Source organism: Anticarsia gemmatalis, chromosome 17, assembly GCF_050436995.1.
Source record: "Anticarsia gemmatalis isolate Benzon Research Colony breed Stoneville strain chromosome 17, ilAntGemm2 primary, whole genome shotgun sequence".
NCBI classification, from domain to species: Eukaryota; Metazoa; Arthropoda; class Insecta; order Lepidoptera; family Erebidae; genus Anticarsia; species Anticarsia gemmatalis.
This window is the reverse complement of record NC_134761.1, coordinates 9883947-9910705: the sequence shown is the minus strand read 5'-3', so window position 1 is coordinate 9910705 and position 26759 is coordinate 9883947. Positions and strand designations below refer to the sequence as shown.

The following is a 26759-nucleotide window of genomic DNA, read 5'->3' as shown; positions in this document are numbered from 1 at the left end:
AAATGTTACAAAAACGGGGAAAATTTTGACCCATTCTCTTAGGTGGCGCAAGCGAAGTTGCGCGGGTCAGCTAGTCATTGATAACATTGGACAACTCACACACAGTCATTTGATACCAAACTAAGCAGAGCTTGTACTATGGCAACCGAATCACACGCGATACACAAATAATTGTTTCGGGGCTTGTTGTACTTTGTGTCCGTTGCTTGTATGTTTGTAAAAGTCCCCGCGACACAAGAGCAATTCTTGGTGCACCAAGCCGGGTTTCGCCAGACCTGCAGTTTATAGTAGATATAAATAACATAGTAGATCCTAGAACTATGCCTTATCAACAGCTCATTTGTATGGTACAGTTTTAACAGATTACGTGGTAATATGTTGAACAATAGATAATGTGAGCGCTCTCAGACTCGTCTAAGACAATAGACTTAATCAGACGCACACACAATGTACATTACTGTATCCTACAGCTCTTAGCTCTGAATAATGGATCAGTTGAAACATGTCTGCTGCGTCTAAATATGTCTACTTTTATGAAGAAAATGTTAACTTTTTACACGTTGATGCTTGAAGGTAAAGGTATATAATACACCTATGCGTGGTTTATGTTTTTGATATTATGTAACCTACTAAACTTCAGCTACTGCGGAGTAAAATCAAGAGGAATTAAAAAAATAACAAACTATGCATGTTCTTTGTGTTTATGCTTTGTGTGTTTATCAAAGATTTAAAATCAAGATTCGAAAATGTTCTGAGCAGAAAGATAGAATAGTTTCAATTTCTAAATTTTTAAGTGAAAACTTCTATGTATTTACATCTTAATTAACTTATATTCGACTACAGCTAGCGAAAGACGAATAATGGCAAAAAAAAATATACATATCTCTTAATAAATGCAGCCTATCTTCACGTTCTGAAATCAGCAGCCAGCAACAAAAACTACCCGTTAACTTTCCCTAACATGAGATAACAAGTAATCACTATGCCAGAAGGAAAGTACACCAGTAAAAAAACACTAAAGAAGCTACGTACTTGAACACTTAGAGACATTACCAGGTACTTTGTACCGACTCGCAAGGAAGGGTGCCACATAACGTTACAGAACTGTTGTTTACGTTATAGCGTAACGTTTTTTTACAACAGATACGTATGACGGGTATTAAATAACGTATAAACTAAAAAATATAATTAATGTGTAAACAGTAATTAAGGCATGATAGAAGATTCACATAAATATACTGTATTAACTGTCAACAAAAGTGATTTTGTTATTTTTAAAAGACAACTCCCGCACTAAGAATTGCTTTTGTGTCGCGGGGACTTTTACAGACATACATATAAACAACGGACACAGTACAATCAGACCCGAAACAATTATTTGTGGATCGCACAAATAATTGTATAAAGGTAACTTTGATTTAATATTATTGTTATCTAGCAACGCTTACCTTAGCGGTATCTGTTTTGTTTTATTTCGTCAAAAACCATAACGAAAACCTACTAAGCCTGTTCATACTATACTCACATAAAAAGTATGGCAGTAAAAATTTTGCCTAAATACCCAAATTGCTAATGAAGCAATATTTTATCCAACACTTTATTTTACATACTGTCTACCTCTTAAAAACCGCTTTAACACTCGCTATTTTTAAAACTAAAAGTACCTACTTACAGCTATTTTTTTATAACGTTATCGCTATCTAGCTGCTATTGATTCGTTATTTCAAAAGCCAAAGTCAACCTATACTTGTATACGAAGCACAGGTACCTTATGTACTTGAAAATCTTGTTTGAATAAATTCTACCTCCCATATTTTTTTATTGGCCACAGTATAAGTACGCCGTAACATCAGATTTTATGGTTGTCGAAAAAAATTACGAAGTTTCTGCTCTCGATAGATGTTGTCGGATGCTGGAGAAGTGGTAATGAGTTTAGATGTTTCTTTTAATGGGTTGATAACTATTTTTTGTTGTAGTTAAGTGTTTACTCGGTGTTGATGTTTTAATTCGCTCTTTAATATATCAATAAAGCTTTTTAAATGCGTGTTTAAAGAACATTAAGGAAATTTTGACTCAATAATACTAAAGCTTCTGTTAATTTCAATCTAACCTCAAAGTTTTGCCTTATATCAAAAGAGTCATCTTAAAAGTACGGATCCATGATCCCTTAGTTGTCAGCCCGTTGTCATAGTCATTGGACCACTGCACAAACTTGCAGTTATAACTATTTTTGCAATGAAATTAGAACTAAATACACGTTCTGTTTTATTTAAAAATTAAGGTTTCATTTATGTTAAATGTATTTATTTTCTTGCGTTAGTTAAAGTTTCAGAAACAACACAGACAATGCATCTCACAATTAGCACAAAACTAAGCGACATGCGGGTGCAACACTTCAAGTGAATTTCGACCTTATAAACCGTCACACAAGTATAGCACTGCCGAATAAATCTCAAAGAAAAAAAAACTTCTTATAAGGCCATTATCCCATCAATTAGGCGGGCTCAAACACCGTGCACGGTGATTACGCCGACAAAATAATGTGCTTAACTCGCGCTCGTTTCAAACAATTTCATCTACACGTTCACACTGACATGTAATTAATTTACGGTAGAAAGATTTCTCTGAGTACGGCTATGAGAATAGCGGGGGATGTGGCGGGAGCGATTTTTATATGCAGCTGACAATACCGCAACTCGATAAGGCGTAAAGCACTACTTGTTAACACCCAATTTTGCTAGAATGCTGGGAATTATATTTTCATAGTCCATTCTTCTTCTTCGTGTCAATGGTTTTTTTTGTCGTACTTAATTACCTCCAGTTTCTAATTAGTAATAGATAAATACGGATATATGTATATATATATATTAAAATAACTATATATGTTTTGCCCAAAAATTGGCTACGGCCACGGCATCACGGCTAGCATCCGATAGCTCTTTTCTCGTGCAGGTGTGAGGGCACTTGGGGCAGGAAAGCAGGTGGGCCATTGTCTGCAATGGAGCCCCACAGTCACAGCCCGATAGGGATGGATCAATGAAGCCCCACTTTGCCATATTTTCTCTGCACCGGCCAACCTGGGATCTCAGGCGATTTAAGGATCTCCAGGTTGGCCAGGGCAGTTGATGTCCCGGTGGCAGGGTCTCTGCAGGTTTAGGAAAATCTGCGGGTACTGGTCGTTTGTTAGCCCACATGCTCTCTCTAACCACTTGTGGGTTGGCGTTTATAGACCCAGTTCTTAAGAAGCACTTTCGGCTTTTAAGTCGTGCGCGACACATTTCGTAGTTGTGCAGTGGGTGGCGAGTATCTGTCTCTTGTTTATGTTTCTCCACTGCACAAGCTACTATCCGACGTACTTCGGGCGGAGCTATACCTGCTAGGGGATAAAGTAAGTGGAGCGGGGTAGGTTTAAGGCAGCCCGTTATGATGCGACATGTCTCATTAAGTGCTATGTCGACTTCCTTAGCATGGGCGGAACGGTGCCACACTGGGCACGCATATTCGCCAGCCGAGAAAGAGAGTGCGAGGCCTGTGGTTCGGAGTACATGTGGCGCTGCCCCCCAGGACGAAGATGTGAGACGTCGCAGCAGGTTGTTTCGAGCTCCGACTTTCTGCTTTGTGTTAAAGCAGTGAGCCTTAAAAGTCAAAGCACGGTCCAGGTAGATGCCCAGGTAGCGCGGATGATTGCAGTGTTCTATGGTTACACCCCGCCACGATACGTTTAGAGTCCTTTTTGCCTCACGGTTACGCAGATGGAAGACGCATGCTTGTGTCTTGGATGGATTTGGCTTTAGAGCGTTTGCATCGTAGTAGTCGCCTAGTCTATCCAGAGCTACTGTAAGCAGTGATTCAGACTCTGCAAAGCTCGACGTCTGGGCAGCTAGTGCAAGGTCGTCTGCGTAGAGAAAGCGTTTGGTGCCTGGTGTGCTAGGTTGGTCGTTTGTATAGATGTTGAAGAGTGCAGGCGCCAGTACACTACCTTGTGGAAGCCCATTTTTTTGAAATCGCCACCCGCTTTTGTCATTATTTATGTGTACTTGAAAACGCCGATTACTCAGAACTTCCCGCAGTATGTTGACAAAACCTAGATCACCGGTCATAGCATGAACTTTCCCCAGAAGCTTTCTTACGTTGACAGTGTCGTATGCGGCGGTCAAGTCGACAAAGACGACACCAGTTATGCTTCTATTTTCGAAACCATCCTCGATGTGCTGTACTAGATTGAGAGTCTGGCTTGTGCATGATTTGCTTGGGCGGAAACCGGCTTGCTCGGGTATCAGTCTTGGTTCTAGGACGGGTGTGAGGCGATTAAGTAGCAGTCTTTCAAAGAGCTTGTACGCGTGACATAGCAACGAAATGGGACGATAGCTTTTCGGGTCCGATGGGCACTTACCGGGCTTAAGGAGTGCGATGACTTTGGTTCGTCTCCACAGTTTTGGGATCTTTAGGTCTTTGAGACACGAGTTAAACAATTCCAAAAGCCATGACGTCGCCACGGGGCCTAGTCGCTTGATTTGTTCCGTTGTTATGTCATTTATGCCAGCAGCTTTACCATATTTTAGGGCGTGTATTCCAGTAGCTAATTCATCTAGTGTAAATGGCTTGCTAATATTGTTATGGTTGTCATTTTCCGGACCTATTGTTAAAGGTGTTTTGGTTCTGGTCAATCGTCGCGGCGGTTTTCCATTTAGCAATAATTGATGGGCAATTTGATTTGCCGACACCTTTCCAGGGTTTGTGGGCTGTGGTGGGTCTCCCGTGAGTTTCCTGATAGTGGTCCAGGCTTTTTTGCTGTTATGTGTCATATCGACGCTATCAACGAGCTTCATCCAGCTCTGCTTGCGGCTCTCGCTTACTAAGCGCATCAACTCCTCCCCTGTCGCGAGCGTCTCCTCCGAGAAGGGGTCCCTCTCATAGAGAGATTGGTAATGGGAAAGCATTTTTGCAGAATCGCCATTTAAGCCGGGTATGTAAAGAGTACGACAGCCTCGAGGGATACACTTACGGGAGGTTTTCCATATAATGTCTACAAATTCATCGTAATTATTGGGTACAGGGGGCAAGTCACTTAGTTTTGTGTCTATGTTGTCTGAGAAGAGCTCCCAGTTGGCTTTGTGAAAGTTAAAACGACGACGGAAGGGTACAGTAGGTTTAACAGCGGCCATTGTCAATAGTACTATGTTGTATAATAGGTAAAATCAATCTCTGTCCTGAACTTAAATCAGGAGGAAATAATTGACACGTTATTTGAGGCTGCTTTGAGATTTATCTTTGCTTGTCTTTTTTGTACTTGCCTGTCAAGACATTTTTATATAATAAAATAGTCTAAAGTAATATAAATAAAATAAAGAAATACACTGGTAGTGAACAAAGCAGTTATACTTTTTTAACAAACTTTGACTCGTGCAGCTAAATTTAATTATAGGACCCGGATGTAAACACCGAAGACGCCAGACATAGTTAAGAATTCACGTTTTAAACGTTATTCGTTATAATCATAAGAATGTAATGTTTTCGAAACATTTTGCAACATATGGAACGGTTTAACAACCCGCTTATTTAATGGCTCCACACTAAAACTGCGTTACGCAGCTTACGTTTCCTTACACCACATTTACCGTTAATAATGACATAATTTCGGATAAAAAGGTACTTAATCTTATAGAAATAGGTTCTACATTTGAGTGGCACTTTGTTAACCAAATGAGCCCTTTATTTTTGTTATAGTTGTTACTAAAATTAGGATTAAAAATGTTTGGAATATTTTCGGGAATAACTCCAAAAATTCTGAGATTTTTGATAAAATGTTGATTCTTTAGGCGTATACTGATTATAAATAAAAATATCTTAATATTTTTTGAACTAGATATCGTAATATTACCTTGTTTTAATATAGTTTTTAATATGTCCAAATTAACAATAATCTTTCATGTTAATTCGGACAGATCTTAAAGAAATTGCAAAGAATTAAAATCGACTAAATCGAGATATAGTAACTATACTTACATCGCTAGCAAAAAGTGATTATTTCCGATACCGGGAATCGAACCCGAGCCTCCTGGGTGAGAGCCAGGTATCCTAGCCACTAGACCATATCGGATGTTGTAATTCTCAAATATTTTAGCAACTAGTTCTTAGCTTCTTTTACAAGAAGTTCGTTGAAAAGACTAATTAAAGACTCTACAAATCGAATGGTTTTAAGTTTTGAATCAATTTTGAATTGCAAAATACTGATGAATTTTATACATCCATTTTTTATACCGTCGTCCCAATGTCAGGCAAAGGCTGTAGGTATACATATAAAAATTTTATACATCCATACCCGTTGTAAACATTCTTCTATAAAAAAATACAACATATTTTACGCAGAAATTTATAGTTCTATGACCATGGAACACTAGCGCAGTATAACCGAGGTATAAAAAATAATAAAACCAAACAAATACCCTAATAAAATAAGAAGAAAAATATGCAAATAAAATAATTGGCACACAACGCCTATTCTAGCAATATTACCTGTAATAACTTGAAGATATATGCCATAACTAGGCAAACATATCATTAATCTTGTTATAAGAGCGCTTAGGCTTTATGCAGGTACTTTAGCCGGTTAACAAGTACTAAGGCCTGTCCTAAATGTCCTAAGAAATAGTTTATTCGCTTGTTTTTCTAACCGTTTGTCAGGAATATGGTGTTGTTAGACTTTATGGGTGGTCTTGGCTTCTATTTGAGGTAGACGTTTTGAAGATTTGAATTGGTGAAAAGAATCTTACTGATAAAAATAAAACAATATTTTTAGAAAGATGTGTACACAGTCTGGGGACAAATGACTAACCGTAATCTGCCCATAATATTTCCCTGTGTATGTGTACGCTTCCAAAATTTTGATTCCGAATTTTGTTACCCGGATGAAGTCGACCAAGATGTAATTTTGTTTAGTTGTTATGTTAAGTTGTGTTATGTCCTTACATAATCATTATTAAAAAAGGACATCTTTAGGTGTTTAAAAACTTGCTTATGCCAAGTTGAGAAATTTAGAGTATAAAAGTGGTTGGCAAAAAGATATTCCGATACCGGGAATCGAACCCGAGCCTCCTGGGTGAGAGCCAGGTATCCTAGCCACTAGACCATATCGGATGATGCGTAGTGCAATCATAAATACATACAAGATTCGAGATAGAGCTGAATTTAGCTCTGGATTATTTATAACTGAATTTAAAAAATCCGATTGTCTTAATAATAGGATTAAAGAGCTTATTAATTATCGAAGATAAAAGTGTTGTTTTGATAAATAAAATCCGTGGATAAAATTAACTCTACTTCAGATGTAGTAGGTATTTACAGAGGTTACAGGCAACATCCGATATGGTCTAGTGGCTAGGATACCTGGCTCTCACCCAGGAGGCTCGGGTTCGATTCCCGGTATCGGAATATATTTTTGGCATAAGAATGTTTTTTATTTATATCTTTCATGATGTATTTTACCTTGCAAGTCCGCAAAATCTTAAAACATAGCTTATCCTTTAATTCTCTTTGGCTCTACGATTGTAGTCACATAATGCTGAAACAATTGTTAGTATGTTCAAAAGAACTTATCTTAAGTATCAACGAATTGAAAAATCAGCATCCACAATTTTTTGCTTCTTGAGTCTCGTCAGAAATAAAATGATTACTAAAATAATCAGTTTGCGGTGAAACCCAACCTAAGTTAGTCCTTAGATGGCCTATACAAGGTCAGGACCTAGTGACGTATTTCTCCAATAACATGTTCTAATATCTCATAACAAAACATCTAGTAACCACAAAATACGCCTCATAATAGCATACAAGCCACATCTGTTACATAAGTAAAATTAACTTTGCCATGATTAATTACTAGAGATGTACCGACTATGACTTTCACCGACTAACCGATTTATCGGTTAAAAAGACGACTAATCGGTCGAATGGTTGGCCGATTATTCGGCTCGAGCCAATCAAGCCGATTGTAATTTTTAGGCTAGATGGTAGATTATGTTCACTGCAAATAATCGTATTTTAAAGGCTAAATGCTGTAGTATTGTTATTTTTTTTCAGGTAGCATGCGATCGAGGTCTGTGTAACCTAAGACAAAACGTCAGGCATCTCAAGGTAAGATTTTTGTTTGGTTATTTCCCGTATTCTATTATGTAAGTTCATAGCAGTTTTAAATACTAGAGTTGTGTAACATAAACCTACTTATCTATCTGTTTTAACAACGAAGGAATTTACTTATATTCTTGACATTGGCAAATAAGAATTACACATTTAATATTTATACTAATAACGGAACACTGATTAGTTTAAACGCGCTAATCTCAGGAACTACCTGTACGAATTGAAAAATAAATACCATTTATTAAGGGAAGCTGAAGGCTATAAACCACAGCTATTATTTTATATAAACTTTGAAGAATCCGGGTAGCTGGTAGCCCAATTACACTGACTATTCGGCGACTTCAAAAGTGGCCGGCTTTATATCGACTAATCTGAACATCACTACTATTCTACCTTTACGCAAAATTAACGTTTGTAGTACAAATTGCTTACTATTTTGATAGTTTAGAAACTTCTTAATCTGTTCGAGAATATCTTAAAGGATTATGGTTTGTAAGACGATTTCAGTTTGGATCTTGGCTTGTTGTTTTTCAGTGAATAGGTTATTTAGGGATTCAAATTTTGTGTTTAATGGTGAGAGCGTTTCTCAAACGAAACTTTGAATTCTATGGTGTTGAATAAACGATTGGTAGATTGGTCAAAAGTTTAAGTACGTAGGTAGTACTCGTAACTGAAGGTCCTGTATGTCTAGATGTGAATGAGGCAAGTGATGTTTTTAAGGACCGTCGACCGACAAGACTAAGTGTCGTTATTTGGTCTCTGCCTATCCCTATTAGAAAAATAGGTGATATAGTTATTTAACTGCGGCAAGTGTATCCAGAAATGCAATCGCGGTTAACTGAAGGTTAAACTACCCATAACTGTATTGAATCAATAACTATGCAAAGCTTAACTGGAGAACTCAGAAACCGGCAGTTAGTCGAATTACCTAAAAAAAGTACGTTCTATAAAATCAAAATGAAAAATAGCATATACCATGTAATTCTAGCTCCATTGTTATCATCCGATATGGTCTAGTGGCTAGGATACCTGGCTCTCACCCAGGAGGCTCGGGTTCGATTCCCGGTATCGGAATATCGTTTTGTTAACACCTTAACATTTTTACACCATGTACTTGGAGTTTTGATATAAGTAGCTGACCAGCGTGGTGAACAACTTTATTTTTTCCTGGAAGTGTTCCAGAATGGTAGAAGAAGTTTGTATTATTTCATTTAACAATCTTTATTTCTGATAGTTCACATTATCACAGTAGATAAAGAAAGTTTGGTCAATCTATGGTCGAATTCTCTCAAGGCGCTTGAAAACTTTTGGCTTTACGATTTTGTCTATCAAGACTTTATAGGAGCCCTTCAAAGCTCAAAAACGCTCACCTTAAAATACTATAAAGCGGACACCCATCCAAAGAATTTTCACATGATACTTTTTTAACCCACCAAGCACTCGTTTTCAATAAAAAGCAATATATAAATATAACTAGAATAGACATTTTCAAATTAACTTTGAACATATGAAAAAGTGTTTTATAAAATATTTATGCATCCAATCTAGTTCATGTAGACTCTTCACATTAAAATTAAATGCTGTCACCTGTGAACGTCGGGTCAACGACCTTGGGCCCTCGCAACCTTCAGGACTTCAGATATTAAGGTTCTATAGACTTAAAAGGACTTTATTTTTAGTAATTTGCTAAGAATTTTAAGTCTAATGAGTAGGCATTTTAATTTTAAGTTGGCTGAAAATTGGATTTGACGTGATTAATTTTTTGGAGGTATGGGATGTCTGAATATTGAGTGGTGAGAAAGTGGTTCGTATCGGTATAATATTTCTATTAGGAATTTCGGTATGCTGCATTTTTAGGATAAAAAACAAGATGATTCATATTAAAATAATTGCTATATGCATACTTTTATAGTTTTGTAAAATTACGTTGAATATTTTCCTTTGCTAATTGTGTCCAATACGATGTATGAACAATAATAACTCGTAGCTACCATTAAAAATCATTAGCATAACATTTTTTACTAAAGTAAAAGAAATGCATAGAAAACTAAAGTGGTGGTTGGTATGTCAATATAGCAGAACCACAAAAAAAATCATAAAAAAAAAATTACAAAATAAATTAATAAAGGCCATATTATAAGCTAAATCTCTTCTATATTTCAGGACCCTGTCAAAGGTCATACTTGCACAATATAACTGAGTACAATAAACAAATGTAAATGATTATCGCAGTAACAACGACAGTGCGCTCATCGGCCGTCGCTATGGATACCTTTACACCCAGTCCATTACAAATCGGATCAACTGAATAAGTAGGGTGGATATCATTTCAGTATTTATACTTAACGGTTTTAAACTCTTGCAAGTTGTAAACTTAATATTATAATGTAAAGGTTCGACTGTAGTCACGGGCCGATCGTCAGGGGAAACGAATAAGGTATCGCAACCTTTAATTTATAATCGCGCTAAAGACATTATAATTATATTATTATAGTTCATACTTTCTCAGAATAATGAAGACGGTAGAAAAGAAGAATTAAAAGCGAGATTTGTTGCTTTGATATTAATTAGACAAATAAAAGCTGACGATAGGCACAGTTGAAAAAAATTGGGGAGGCCTTTGCCAAGCAGCGGGACAGTGAAGGCTAAAGAGAATGTGTCCATGGCAAGGTGCTATATGTTTAAAACAAAATAGTATCAGGTCCTGTGTGACCAGATGTAAAAATGTGAATGAAGTCAGTTAAGTTTGAAGGGATCGTCGCAAGAGACGTTTCTTCCTCTCTGCCTATGGGGAAGAGACGTGATTCTATAATATATGTATGTAAAAAGTATCATGATATGAAAAAGTGATGTTAGGTCCACAACTAAAGATATCTAGATTCTGAAACTAGGTTAAAGCCGTGTTAGCATAGAATGAAGTCTCATAATATATTATATTTAGATAACATAAATAATATAAAGTTTTGTACCCGAGGGAGTCAAGTTTCAGCAATTTATATTATTATCTCGTTTCTTAGTGTTTATCTTTAAATGATTTGTAATATTTTCTTTGTGATTTACTCCAACTGAATTTAATATTTAGTGCTTGTAATATTTTAGCTGTGTTGTAGTTAAAATGAGACGAGAACCGAATAAGAAAAAAATTAAGGAAGACCATAAAATTACGCTCGTAACTGGAACTCAGCATGTTTTTGAAAAGGGTGTTCCGAGACCCTATAGACAGATGAGATGGATTAAAAATTTGGTGTCATATGGTAAAATAGATAGAAAGGAACTCATAATGAATAAAATGGGATTTGTCAACAATATTTTTAATTATTCATTCAAATCATATCAATTATTCATTTAAATTATATTACCTTATTAATACCTTCAATTCTTCTTTATAATTACATTTCTTATTAATATAGAACGTGGACAAAATTTTAAACAATTTTTATAAATAAATGTGGAATAAAAAGTAATAATTATAACATGAGCCCGGTTTTCGTGATTTAATAATTGAATTGTACAGTACATAATTATAGTAGGTTAAAATAAATACGAATGGAGGCGAGCCGCGCCGACCACGGGCGCCTTGCCAAGTTACAGTAATTAGGTAAAATTAATTATTTCACTTTTTTACACTTTTTGTTGCCAATAGCAATTTTTGCTGTAAATTTTTGCGAACGGCTTTTGTGATGTGTGATTATTATAGCGATGGAGAATAAAAAATACAAAAAGCCGAATTATTTGACTCATATTTCTTTAGGTTAGAGATATTGTACAAAATTAATATTGGATTATTAAGTCTTTAGTGTAGATTTTTTGTTCTTCAAAGTCTAGACTTAGTTTAAAGTCGAAATTGAAGCGCAGGTGTTGTGTACTTTTAATTAATTTTAGTTTTATTATTAGATCTTTTCATTAAAATGTTACACTTTGAATAGTGATTTTTGTTTTCCAAAGATAAAGTCAAAACGTTTAATTCAAATATAAAAATAGAACATTTATAAAAAAAAAATAATAAGTAATAACAAGTAATATTTCGAACATAAACTCTCTCAAAAAGATATTCCGATACCGGGAATCGAACCCGAGCCTCCTGGGTGAGAGCCAGGTATCCTAGCCACTAGACCATATCGGATGATGAACGTCTGAAACGAAACATACGTTCAGAGTTACGCAGTTAATTATTATTTAGGTTCTGAATCATTAAATTTTAACTTTTTACGGATATACAAACCACTTACCTACTTTTCTATAAATACATTTTATAATACTTTCCTAGATATTCAATTATCTGAATATGTTTATAATACATTCTACAAAATTTGAGTTTAAAATAAACTTATCCTTTAAACCGTCCAACTCATGGTAACGACACCAAATCGCTGAGTGTGCGTAATAGGTGCTCGATCGAAACGGATTATCCTGCAAAACCGTCCATGACTAATGATCAGATTTAATATTGCTTTGAAAGCGTTGCCGATAGTCCCGTGTTGCGAACTACTCTTACATGTAGCGTCAGCGAATATCATGTGCTCTCATTTGACAAAAATGAAACATTATTTTTTTAAACTATGGCTTGAAAACATTTAAAACTTCTAATTTTAGGAAGTTATTCAGAGGCATATTTCCACTACTAAGTTAAGCAACACTTTTCGAGGCTTAGATTTGGATTGGTGACCACTTAGTATCTTTGAGTACAGTATTCGTGTTTTCTCAAAAGCCACTATGATGCAAAGCCTAAGCTAATTTTTTTTGTTAACATTTAATATTGCTTTAAAAGCGTTGCCGATAGTCCCGTGTTGCGAACTACTGTAACATGTAGCGTCAGCGAATATCATGTGCTTTCATTTGAGAACTGGCAAAAATTAACTAGCATGATATAAGTTATAATATGCTCGAAAGGACCGGTTTATTACTACAATCGATTGGTTCTGGTCGAACAGTGTCGGTCTTAGTTGCTTCAACAACTATGGCTGTACTTTTATAAATGTAAGCTTACCATATGCGACGCTCAAAGAAATGGTTTATCATACAGATTACAAAGTCAGTTTGGTATGTTATAACATGTTTAGTTAGTTTTTTTATAAATAAATTTTACTCATTACTGTCCCACTGCTAGGCAATGGTCTTCTTCTGGAATTAGGAATGATTAGGTCTTGAATCCACCATGATAGCCAATTGCTGGTTGGGGACTTTGCTACCTTCAAGAACTGTTCTAAAGAACTCTCAGGCATACATTCAAGAACTGTTCTAAAGAACTCTCAGTCATGCAAGGTTGGATTAAAAACTCTTTTTCTAAAAATACCATTTTATAGCGACATCTTAACACTTTTCCATTAAATATTAGTATCTTAAATAAATAACTAATAAGACGGCACACTATTCAGTCGGTCTGTCCTCTACATCAGCTATTTGCGTGTAGAGGTGCACTGTAGTGAGCCGGAGGTTTAATTTATGAGCTAGAATGTGAACCGAGATCGTTGCGAGTGTAGAATAGTCTTCATTGTAATGTTTTAGCATAGATGCAGGTGTTTGAGATTAATTTTGGATGAAAATGTGGTGGGAGATAAGATTTTAATTGTTATAAATGTTGATAGATGTAATGAAAATAAGAGGAAGGGGAGCTTAAATACTTATTTTTTGTTACATTAATGGATTGGTTGAAATGTCCTGTAAAGAAGCAATCTTCGGATGCATGCTTGGCCTTTTAATTAACATAAACACCAAAAGTACTAAAAAAACATGATTTCAGCTGCCTAAATATTACAGCCTGTTGACATATAGCCTGTTGACATACAGACAGACAGACAGCGAAGTTTTAGTAATAGTTTCTCGTTTTTACCCTTTGGGTACGAAACCTGAAAACATCATTCAATGGCCACATTATTCCATAATAACCTATCTTTCATGACGCAATTTGCCTACCTACTCAAAGCTAGTTAACAATCCAATATTTATCTGCCAACGCTACCTAAATTACATGGTGTAGATTGATTTGTAATTGTATGTGCCACGGTAATCGATATTTGCTGTTAAATATAGAACAACCCTGTTTGTTACCAATTATCGCGGATAATCGCGGTTTAGTGGGTTTAGGTAAATGCTATGATTAATTATTGTTATCATAATTAGTTGTTTTATAAAATATTGTACGAACAAATTTTTGAGTGCTGTATTTATTTATTAGGTTTAATAGACCACAGAGTATATTGTACAAACATTATTATTGACCAAATACTAATATGAAAACTTGATGTTCAATTTGATCTTTACATAACATTCATGATAATAGGAATATATTGTAATGGTATATTTAAAAAAAATATATAAGGAATATATGTATTGTTATGGAATATTTTTTTTAAAACAAAACTGCTGGATATGTAACTTTCATTAATACTTTTGTGAAAACATCTTAAAATCAGCCCAAGTTCAGCCGTTTCGCTATAATAGTGCAAAAGATAAATAGTGCCGACAGACTACATATTTCTAATATTTGTTCGACCTAAGAACATTTTTAATATCGCTTCGAAGTACCAAAGCATTACAAAAACCTACAGAATCAGACTCATCACAAAGTACGGATTAAACCAAAGATACATTTATAATACAAAATACATATTTCAAACAAACAAACCTCCCGGATTCCACAACACGAATAACCACCAGAATAAATAAAATACATCTCCGAGCTAAACTAAAAATAATGTTCAGCGAATAGAGATTTACCGGCCCCACCGCTTGTCCGGTTTTGTTCCGACTTTATCCGGTAATATCTAGTTATATCCGGATCAATCTGAACCGGGAGTTAAAGTAAAACGAAGTATCTACTGTCTTTTAGCCGTGGATTACAAGGGAAATGCAATTAAATTGAGGTTTTTAGGTTCGTAAGCTTTATTCTATTCTTCTTATAGAATTCTTGTAGGCAGTTGGTAATACTTTGCTAGTATTTCTGGATAGAATTATATGAATACAAGTTTAATTTAATATTTTTACATGAAAGTGATCGAGATGAAACTTACATCAATAAAAACCTGACCATCAACTTTCTTCGCATTTCGGGAACGAAAGTGCAGGACGAACAAAAATCCCTTTTAACCCCATACCTTTTCTTTAAGCCTCGTCCAGCATATTTACCATCAGTATTTACATAATCACTCTTTCAGAGACATCTAGATTTTCATCTGTACAGAAATTATAATAGATATTTTATAAGTTCTCAATCAACATAAGTTTATTGTAAATGTCAGATACAGTAACTTGTTTGCAAAGTACACATCGTAACGACTTTTGAAAATCACCACTCGTAGTACGAATTGGTCGAGCACCTAAAAATAAAAGTGTTATTTAATCCTACACTATAGTAACTTTTGCAACTTTGTACCACGTCCAAAGGTGTGTCCGTTTCACATTTATTACCATAAAACAACAAAAAAATATAATATACAGGGAAAAAAATACTAAAAAATAATACACATCGTATAAAGATTTACTACCGTCCTCTTTACCCGGGTTTTGTGCTCTTATCCGGTTATGCCCGGGTTGGCGCAACTTTTATAAAAAGGTAGTGAAAGGATGAAACTGTCAAACTGTGCTCCCCCTAATCCCGGTTAAAATGGACTCTGCAAGTCATCAGTTATCATCGCGAGACCCTTTTTGAAATTCTAAATAACGTTTTTTATTATGATGTATGAAAGGTGTTTTATCCGGTTAATGGAGATTAAGAAGAAAATTTTTCTCATTAAATTATTTTTGTAGCCATTTTTTCCTAAGAAAATGTTCCATATAAAAATTCTACATTAGAATGCTTTTAAAGCTATTTGTTTCTTTTGCAACAACTTTGTTCCGGTTGGAGTATTTTCTACCCAGTTAAATTGGTTGTACGAAAAAAACCATAACATTGTAGAAAGCACATTCTAAGACCCGGATTTCTTTTTAGGAGAAGCCTCTTTTGTAAACAAAGTATAGTAACACATGTATAACGAAGGTAACTGATAGAAATCTAGATGAGACACCAACCTTTAAAACTGAACCGTTTCAAGAAGTAGTTCCTACATTGATCACGACAATGAACGGCTTTTAAATGTTCCACATTAATCGGCAGAAATAAAAAAGTTGTTATCGATAGTGTATCCATCAACAAAAAACATCACAAATTCACATACAAAGATTGATATTTTAACGTGTTCCAGTGATGAATGTGTACATTGAACGGCACATCGGTCAGTCGTTACGCAGCGTCGCACAAATAGCGCAATGAATCAAACACTGAGTGGTAAATTCTGGTCACCAAAACAAGGCAGTTTGGAGCTGGTATTAAACTGTTACGAACTATGATTGGTGTGCTGTGTTGGTTGGTTTAGTATCGTCCTTGTGTTTAATTCAAAGGCCATACACTGTGTGACTTTCCCTACGTTGATACCTTCAATAATTTTGAAGCACTTACTTTGCAAAAATGAAATACTTTGGAATAACGTTTACATGACGAGATATTATAGAGTAAGGAGGAAAAAAGAAAAGATAGCAGAACTTGGTTGGAGACTCTTAAGGTGCTATACAAACCTTATAATGCTGTCTCTTTCTCAAGGTTAAAATAAGATTGCTTCTATGGTTTCATAAAAAGCTCATAAGCAAAAGATGTCATTTAAACATATTTGTCTCCATAACTTACTAAATCTCAATTCACGATCTAATGGGCTATTTAACATACCACTGTTTATCAGCAACATCAGTCAGCATGACTGTGACCATGATCGGTATAACTCGATCGAAACGTCGTAAACCTTTAAAATTTTCATCAAGTTTCAGATTCGTTCAACAATTTAAAATTATTCCACTGTTATGTAATAAGAATATTACATAAAAATAACTAAAATGAGGCCTCTAACATTTCCTCAAGTTACCCATAATGCGTAAGCCGCCACGGTTGACTCGCTACGGCTTGATACAGACAACTCAAACGGAACTAAGCCTTCGGTAGCCATTGTTATTTACAAAGATTATGGGAGTATCGCTAGATATGGTTTCTTGTGTGTTTTGATAAAATAAAGCCGGTTTGCAGACGAATCTGTGGAGGGAGATATTTTGACGGGAACTTAAGCTGATAGGGTTAAATGAAAAAAAATGCGTATTTGGTTTTAGAAATAACTATGAAAATATTTTTCATTTATACAATTTGAAAAACAAAAGGGCGTGTTTCATGATTTTACTCGTTTTGAAATTTACTTAATAATGATAATATGCATATGCTAGAATATAAGGTATGTTCACCTTCTGCTTGTACTGTTACAAGTGCACGAAAATAAAATTGCTTAAGGATATACATATAAATAAAAGCCTTTTCTTACATTATTTCCTTCAAGAAGGTATACTATACTAACTGTGTTTTGTCATAAACCTTCTCAAACTAACAGTAAATAAAAACTTCGTGTGACGAACACAAAAATCAGAAACATCCTAATTCAGATTCTACTTCTGATATTTATACATAGGTATTTCATGTGTATGTTTGTATATAAATTGCATTTCTTGAAAACGGCTGAATTAGAAAACTGAAATGAAGTGTGAATAAAACCCGGGAAAAGCCTGCCTTTCTTATGAAAAATGCAATAATTAGAGTTTTGCGCAAAATTGAGTAATTTACATATTCTGAATTAGCAGATTGATATCGAAATAAACAACAAAAAAGAAACAAAACGCGGACAGAATCACGCGCTTTACTTAGTACATTCATAAAACAACTCCTGTTACACCTAGATCACACATGTGAAAATACAGCCAAGTTTAACAAAATACTACCCGAAGCTAAAGGGTACTGATTTGAAATTTCATCAGGTATAAGTTCGGAATGCGGATCACGTCATACCTTTACGTCTCCGCCTTATGCAAATGGCTCAGCTTCCTAACATTGTATTTTAACTTGCCTGACTGTTTTCCACTTCATTTGTTACCGTTTTTTAGGTTATATTGAGGGTTAAAAGGTGAAGAAAGGTGTTTCTTTCGCTTATTTTTTGAGAATTTATTTGGTTTTTGTCGAAGTCTGTGAGATTAAAAGTTTTCAATCTAAATTTTGACCCCAATTAGTGCGGCAGTTTTAACGTGTAAGAGTAACTAACACTTCTATTTCATCACGTTTTTTCTTATAATAATAGTTAGAATAAATCTATACTAATATAATAAAGCTGAAGAGTTTGTTTGTTTGTTTGATTGTTTGTTTGTTTGTTTGTTTGTTTGTTTGAACGCGCTAATCTCAGGAACTACTGGTCCGATTTGAAAAATTCTTTCAGTGTTAGATAGCCCATTTATCGAGGAAGGCTATAGGCTATATAACATCACGCTACGGTCATAAGGAGCGGAGTAGCAACGAAAAATGTTACAAAAACGGGGAAAATTTTGACCCATTCGCTTAGGTGACGCAAGCGAAGTTGCGCGGGTCAGCTAGTAAATAATATTAATCATTAATAGTTAGAAACGTTCTACACTAAATCGATACCTTGTGTCAGCAAACCATATTCTATCATGCACCAACTTATAAAATGTTCCATGAAATCCCATGTATTCAAAATAACAGTCACTTCCTCTTTTTACGAACAGTTACATACATTTATATTATTTCCATTTCACACAAGCTCTAACAATCAAAGTAAAGGCCGCAAAAACCATAGCAGATTTTTATTAGCAAAACATAGAAAAAACCACAGAGGAATTGTTTGAGCATTTCGTTGGTTTGAATTTACGAAAATATTGTAGTATTTTTGGATGATAAAAAATCTTTTATTCTTTTCCAAAGTGATGGGTTGGATGATGACCTGCTCTAAGGTATAATTTAGTATCGCGGAAACTTTAATGAACATATAAAAAGGAGACACAAATTACAACCCATATATTTAACTAAGTACTTATTGAATGTGGGAAGGGAAACAGAGAAAACTAATCAATGCGGTACTTCTAACTACGACAACAGCGTAATGACTATCTTAAAATGTAAATCATTGCGAAACTACGCTAAACTATTTCTCATAAAAACTTTAAGCAACTCTGAAAATACATGAACAAAATAATTATTACGTATTTCACTAGAAAAATGACTTTAAAATGTGTAAAAAATATATAATTTACAAATTTTTACAGGTGAAATTTTTGCGCACATTTTCGTAAGCATTATTTATAAATTCTAGACGATGTTTTCAGTCTACATATTCAAGAGCTTATTACAAATTCCAAATTACAAACACTAATTTATTTTGAGGCTACAGACATGAAATAGTTAATTCTGTTCATATAAATTATTCTATCTAATTACAATTTAAATTATAATGCTCGCTGAAACTAGATTTCTATTATTACTGTGTGACCTAGTTTATAGGTAGAAAACATAAATAAATAAATCATTAAATTATGAGTAAAATAAACTGACATTTTGCGAAATATTATTCATTCACGAGTCTGTCAAATCTATAGATTAAAACTTTATTTGATTAAATAATTATTTGCGTACATCATATTGACATTAAATCGATAGAAGTTCGATACTATCGTATCGAAGATGAGTTGTCATAATAGTTAATTGCTTAACGAGACTTAAACGCGGTACATTTTTAAGATATGTAATGTAATTTAAGAGATTACATAATGTGACTTGTATGAGTGTCACATAAACCAGTCAAATCGGTCCCTATTCAGTACATTACTCTTTGACGTAACGTGTTAATCACTATAATCTAATGCAGGGAACAATGTACACCATAGTGGCTTTAAAGCAGTTGTCAACTAAGGTACGTGATAGCCCGTCTGACCTTTAATTTAAAATGCGATTTTATTCGGTACAAAGTTAATGTTAACATTTATACTCGCTCGTGATGTAGTAATCGTTATAATTAAGAAAATATCAGGCCTAATATATTTGCTAGTGCTTCTAATTAGTAATTTAAGTAGATTTACTATCTCCGACGTTTTGAATAGGTAAAGATAAAAAGGTACTAATATTCTTTTACTAAGTTTTGATGATATAAATATATTTTTTTACAATGTATTTTGAAACTTTATCTAAACTCTAGATACTTTTGAAAAAATAAGTATTATATAATTCTTTCTATCAGTATCTATGCCAAATTTAAAAAAAAATTACATTTCCAAGGCCCGCTTACATGAACAAATAAACAAAATACCTAATATAAGACGAACTATTCTATAAAACCTACTGTTAAAGACTAACTTAGTATAAAAGTTACGCTCAAACGTTTGAAAGGATATAAACACCTAGCTTCACTTCCATAAACGTTTCCCGAACAGTTACAGAAAAATTGCTTATAAAAATATCCCAGCTCAATCTGTAATATTACGCGGAAGTATAACGTATCAAAAAGGTTTTCTCTCGTGGTTTTTTTAATACCAATTCACCTACTTAAGGCTCGCAGTACACATACCAGATATTTACTGCACCTACATGTAGATTTAGCAGTGTCGTGACGGCTTATCTTACCGTGCAGACCATTTATTGGTAACTAAGGCTCTGACAATAATCAATTTGGATTGTGACTTAGTTAAGTTTAGATTTACGATTGAATATTCGTTTTTCGTTAGTCTTTTTAAAGCAATGAATGCGATGAAACGCTACTAATGTGATTAAAAGAGCTGTCTACCTTACCGTACATACTGGTCACTGTATACTAACATATCGCAGTATGCCGCATTTCACTTAGTGACATTGCATCACTTACGTTGAACGTATGAGTAACAGTACAGCCTTAGGAGATGAAGTGACGTTTGTATCAATCCGTTGTCTGTTTAATATGTGTACTACACTCCCCACTCGTTACACGAGCACCATAAATATAAAGCAACACTGTTCGGTTACCGAGTCACGTCTGCGTCATTGATCTTGAATTTCCTTGGAAAGCCTTAACGAGACATAGATTGTGAGTCTGCCTTCAAATCTTAAGGGTATTGTATGTAGATACTGTATAGGATTTGTAGGCTAGAGCTTTAAGTACTAGGAAAAAAGGGCACGAGTTGAATACTATTGAATTCGATTGAGAATATTTCTATGATAGTCTTGTCTAGATAGATAAAAAATGGCTACAATTTATTTTCCTGTAATTTTGTAAACTAGGCTGATAGATATTTTTTTAAGATTTGTGTTTATTATGAACAATTAGTAATAATTGCAAATTATTTTTTACTTCAAATGTTATTTATTATTTAATGTTACTGCACGAAAGAAAATCTTGAATTTCAGGACAGACATACGTGCCTTTTCAAACGCTAACGCCAACTTATTTACTCGATGTAACCACAACGTCCCCGTAGAACGAAAAGTCATTAAGTAACAAAATGTTCAAAATCGACTTATAAATACCAATAAAATCAGTAATTTTTTCTCCATATTTCTGTCTTACTCTCGTATTCATAACGTAATTATTTAGAAAAATGTAAATCGCGAGACTTAATTAAGTACATTATTTGATTTGTGACAGTTGAGTTACAAGTAACTAAGTTACCTGATTACTTTTTCCCTTCTTTGTTGAAAATGATACTTACGCATTAAAGTTCCTTATCTACTTTTTCCGCATTACTCCCTATAGGCATGTCTTAAAAAATAGTAATGCGAAAACTCATCAAAGTGACTTAGTAATTTTATTGTATGTGATATTTTGTGCGAAAAGTAACTAACTACCATTAATTATTTTTCGAGCTATATTATTTAAGACCAGACGTTTAAAAGAAAAAACGACAACTAACTATAGTATTCTGGTTAATATTTTCCCTGACTGTAGATGACATAACACAATAGAGTATTATAATTAAAATGTTTTGGCTACTTTTCACTCAGCAAAAACACTACTAGATGAAAGGTTGGTAACTATGTCCCGTGATACGATGCTACTTAGTGATATTACGCCCTTTGACCTTAGGATTCTCGCCGCGCCCGCGCATTATTGCAGTCATTCGCAGAGGCGTATTTTAAGATGGCGCGCCCTGGGCTCCGCTAGCTTTCCGCCCCATCAAGGAATGAAAAAACTAAACTTTATTTTCATTTTTAACAAATTAGTTTTTTACATTGTCCTGATCAATTTTATTTATTAAATCGGCTTTAATCGACCTTCACCTCCTCTGGGCAGGCTGAGTCGTCCAGATCTGTAATGCTCAGTTCCGCGGTCTTTGTGGGCCTGGACACTCGGAAGGTGTCCTCCCCGATAACTTCCCTCAATTTAGAGGCCAGGACATCCGCTTTTCCGGTCCCTGACCCCTGGGAGCTCAACATTCGAGCTCCCGTAGCCGCAACCCCGAAGCGGATTATTTCATTGGCGGCTTGGTTTATTTTGTCCTTTGCGTCCCTAATAACGTCTCTATATGTCGCACCGCTTTTTGCCGCCTTCAGCTGCAGCTGGAGCCCGAAGATTGGGCGCCTTCTTCTTCCTTCTTCTTTTATTACAGAATTGATGAGTATCTAAACGACAATGGCTCTTGGGATTAGTCGCTCGCTTGATTAGGATTCTTTGAAATTAGGGAACTTTGCCATAAATTGTATAAACTCAGTAGCAGTAGGTAGCATATTGTAAATACATATATATTGTTACATACAATTTGATGTTAATCATAAAACTGTCATGTTCTTTTATATTGTTTACAACCAATTTGGTCACTTGCTGCCCATATTCTTATTATCACATGCTAGTAGGTGCTCCCAACATACGGTATGATCAGAGACTAATAAATAACCTAACTATATTCATTTTCCTTAATTGACGTTTAGTCTATATCGCTGATTGTTGGCAGCTCCTCGCATGATCAATTATTGTATCAACCACATTGTAAAACTTTTGGCGATTGAAAAGAGTGGCCGTGAGTTTCTTGCTAGCTCTTCTCATAAGGCTCCACCCCCTTTCCGAGCTAGTGGTAGATTCAGTAATTGTAACGACTATCATAAGTGTCAATATTTAACCTAAATGAATAAATGATTTGATTTTGATTTTCTTGCCCTTTTTGTCGGCTTCCGTAGCCTTGGGCGCCTTGCTATTTTTCCCGACGAACTGCTACTCTTTGGCAGCCGTCGGTTTAGTGAACGGCGGTTTGGAAGCCACTGCACTGTAAGACGCGGCTGTTTACGCTGATTCTCCTTGGACCGGAGACCTGTGAGCTGCAGTGCCTGTGACATGTGATCGACCTCCTCTTGCAAGCGATAATTTTGGGCCTGACGCGCCAAATTCTCCTTCGTGGCATACTGCCTGCTCGACTCCGACACTGCCAGTTTGATGTTCCTGGCAGCGTCTTTGAGGGACTTTATAAGGGTCACCCTTGAGGTGACCGGATTTGTCGGCCACCTCCACCACTGCCTAGTGGTGAGTGAGGATAGTGTCCGCCAGCTGGATGGTGAATTTGCCTTAGGATCATTGTCTGACATTTGCTAAAACTGGGCGTGCTCCGACCCTCCGCAACTATGCTATGCAGTCAATACTGCTGGGCTTCTTGCCCCTGATCTCCTCGGGTTTGAGCTTCTCGCCTCTCCCACTTACATCATTTGGGTTCGTTTTCAAATTTATATTATCCAAACAGTTCCCGCGAGTGTGGTGGCAAGTATCGTTCCACCGAGGTAGAGGCCCCATAATCCGGTGACCCTTATACTACTGGAGGGCGGGAGGTGCCCCAGTGGCCGCTTGCGTCTGGTTTTTCTGGCGCGAATGAACTCTGACCACGCAAGGCCCCTAAAGGGGTCGCCACTGCTGGAGTTACTCGGGATTTTCACAGAGGTGGTCTCCTCGCGACCCAGCCGGTTAAGGCAAGGCCCTCGGTCACGGATGGACGGATTTACGATAGCCGACGGTTGACGAGGGCGGCAGCGGCCTGGCTCTTCGTCAGCTCGGGGCAGTGTGAGTGCCTACTGAGCCCGTCCTCCCACTGACGGCTCACCTGTCCCGCACCTGTGTCCTCAGCAAACAGAGGGACACGCACAGTAATTTTTTGTTACTCGCGATCACTGTTTCCCCAACCTTTCAATTCTACTAAGCCTCCTCACCACGACAAGATGCAGACCCAAGAGAGGAAACCGGCCCGGGCTATAGCCCTTCTAGCCCTAGGGTAAATACACCCCTGCAAGGAAAGATTTGTTAAATCTATGTGTCAAAGGTGTCATACCAAGCGAACTTTATCCTTGGTATGAATCTTTACCTGTCAGTAACGATGTGGTGGATAGGCTATGTGAGCCTGACGTCACTTAGCTCGAGGAAGAAGAGGAAAATGATGTGGCTACATCATTAATACTGTTCTGTTGATGATTTTGTAACGTGTTCTTGTTCATTATGTTTTAATTAGGTTTTTTATACTTAAAGACAGTTTTTTTTTCAAGAAATGTTGCCTAAAAATGTTGTTTTACTTTTAAACTTTTCAACTGATAGGACACTAGTTTTAAATTAGGCAATAAATTAATAAATAAGCAAAGTCTATTTAGTTGGGTATTTTATTTAGACATAGTTATGTAAAATATGTTTTACTCCTAAAATAACTAACTGATTTTAGTTACTAGTATAATATTTAAATGCTGATGCGAAAACTAACTAACTACATGTGAAAAGTAACTAAGTGACAGATAAATAGGAAAACCTTGGGGTAAAACAAATTATCCTTTACAGTTAATAATTTATATACTATTTTCGTGGTTTAATACATATAACATATACTTAATTAATATATCTTCAAAAATAAACCTTTCATACATCGATAACTAATCTCCGAAAAAAGTTATATTTTTTTTTGTCATTTAAGACATAAAACACCTCGTATCTCAAAATCACTTAAGTGTTAGTTAGTGATTTTTCGCTCTACGGGGACGACAATGAATATGTTTTCCCAAAAAAATCTGATAATATTTAAAAAAGTTTTACAAATTATTACTGTGCCATAAAGGTACTCAACCACATGGATATCCTCTAAACTAACATGGTCGGAAACAGACAAATATGTATATGATCATAATAGTAATACAAATATGTTTAGCAATAAATATATCAAAGCTCTACTGCAAATTGAATCAAATCTATTAGTATTACAAATATGCTAACGTATTTCAATATTGAAATTGCCATTTTGTCTCTCAATTATATTTGCAATGAGAAATAGGCGCATAATATGTTACGTACGTTTTAATGTCCCTGTAATTGGAAACTAACAAAAACTTCAATAGTAGCTATTTTCCTACTCCAGTTGTGCAATTCTCTACAGTCGGAACTCTCGGGTATCGAGAGTTTGACATTTAGAATGTACTGCCAAAATAGTTCCTTCAATGCCCGTAACAGGCGCTAGTCAGATTTTCATACAACATTTTTCGATGACAGTCTGGTTGTCAGTAGTCGATGGTAGCAGAGAATCGAGCTACAAAATAGTTCTAACGATGGTCGCTAGGGGCACAAAATTTTTCGATAGCTAGCCGGTTGTCGGTAGTCGATAGTAGTGGAGAATCGAGCTCCTGGGTTCGTGATAAAAAGTGTTTAGACTGCCGTGGCTAGATAACCCACGGTCGCTCGCTACTACGGCTTTCACTGCCAATAAAAGTTAAATGTAAAAAATAATTTAATTTTAAGTACTCATTCAAAAGTTTAAATAAAATCTACTCAACTGTTTGTTACCTATGCCAAAAAGGCAGCACTTGTAATCTCTGTTTCCGTCCTAAAAAAGCTGTGTTGCCTTAAAAAATAATCCTTAAACATTATTGTAGGACTTAACTAAAAATTCCGAGGTATATTTTCAAGACTCTCTCCAAAAGTGTACATCTTTTACAACCGGAAAGTACCCGCTTCGAGGGGGTTAAGAAAAAGTTTATGGTGTTGCAAGCTTATGAAAGATTGTAATAACTCGCCTAATCTTGACAGAGGGTGTTGCCATCATAAAAAAATGTAGGAAATTTTGCTGTCCCCATAATCATGTGTTTATGGTTGTGGATGAAAATGAACTTGGCTGTTTTTTATGTGATATGAATTTAATAGGGTGTTGAGAATGAATATATTACTGTGTGTTTGGTTGTTTAAAAATTACCTGAGTCAAGTTGATTCTAGCAAATTTGATTCACTGACACACATAAAGGTTATCGGTACTAAACAAAACTGTCCCTGTAGTCAAACTAGTCTTCGATTTGGCTCTCGGATTAAGCTAGATTTATTCGACTTTGATCATCTTGCACAAATCTGCTTAGCTGCCCTTAAGCTCATAGCATGCCTTGACTCACATTATACACATAATATACAAGTCTACTCATGTACTTATATACGAGCAATAAGCCTTTTTACTAACGATTACTAATGTTATACAAACGTATTACAAATTTTTGTATTTACCGTCCACTTTGCAAAATTCCACATTGCATATGAATGAAATTTAAATATTCTATAAAAAGTTATTTCAAAATAATTTCCAATCATTTTCGCATTTAAACTTCACAAGTATTGCTAATTAATATACTTACTCAATATCCTGAACAATGATTGTTGTTTCCGAGTGTCTAGTCGGAAAAATTGGCTTAATTAAGGGTTTATTCCGCATCAATAATGGAAAAAACTTAACAAGCGGGCTCCGCTATGAAATAGGAGATAATTTATTATGAATAGTTTTAGTCTCTTTAGTCAATACGACTAATTCAATGGCGT

General features: G+C 35.4%; 1 protein-coding gene and 5 non-coding genes across 6 annotated transcripts in view; 3 read left to right on the top strand and 3 right to left on the bottom strand.

The window, feature by feature from the left end:
• LOC142980068 (zwei Ig domain protein zig-8-like) overlaps positions 1-26759 on the top strand; it is a 505717-nt gene that overhangs the window by 135500 nt on the left and 343458 nt on the right. Inside the window, exon 2 of the mRNA XM_076125351.1 lies at positions 8077-8130. The gene's annotated coding sequence lies outside the window, so the exon portion shown is untranslated. The remainder of the gene's footprint in view (positions 1-8076; positions 8131-26759) is intronic.
• On the bottom strand, positions 6029-6100 carry TRNAE-CUC (transfer RNA glutamic acid (anticodon CUC)). Its single transcript has one exon. It is a non-coding gene; the product is annotated as a tRNA-Glu (tRNA).
• TRNAE-CUC (transfer RNA glutamic acid (anticodon CUC)) lies at positions 7066-7137 on the bottom strand. The gene has a single exon. It is a non-coding gene; the product is annotated as a tRNA-Glu (tRNA).
• TRNAE-CUC (transfer RNA glutamic acid (anticodon CUC)) lies at positions 7360-7431 on the top strand. Its single transcript has one exon. It is a non-coding gene; the product is annotated as a tRNA-Glu (tRNA).
• Positions 9139-9210, top strand: TRNAE-CUC (transfer RNA glutamic acid (anticodon CUC)). Its single transcript has one exon. It is a non-coding gene; the product is annotated as a tRNA-Glu (tRNA).
• Positions 12188-12259, bottom strand: TRNAE-CUC (transfer RNA glutamic acid (anticodon CUC)). Its single transcript has one exon. It is a non-coding gene; the product is annotated as a tRNA-Glu (tRNA).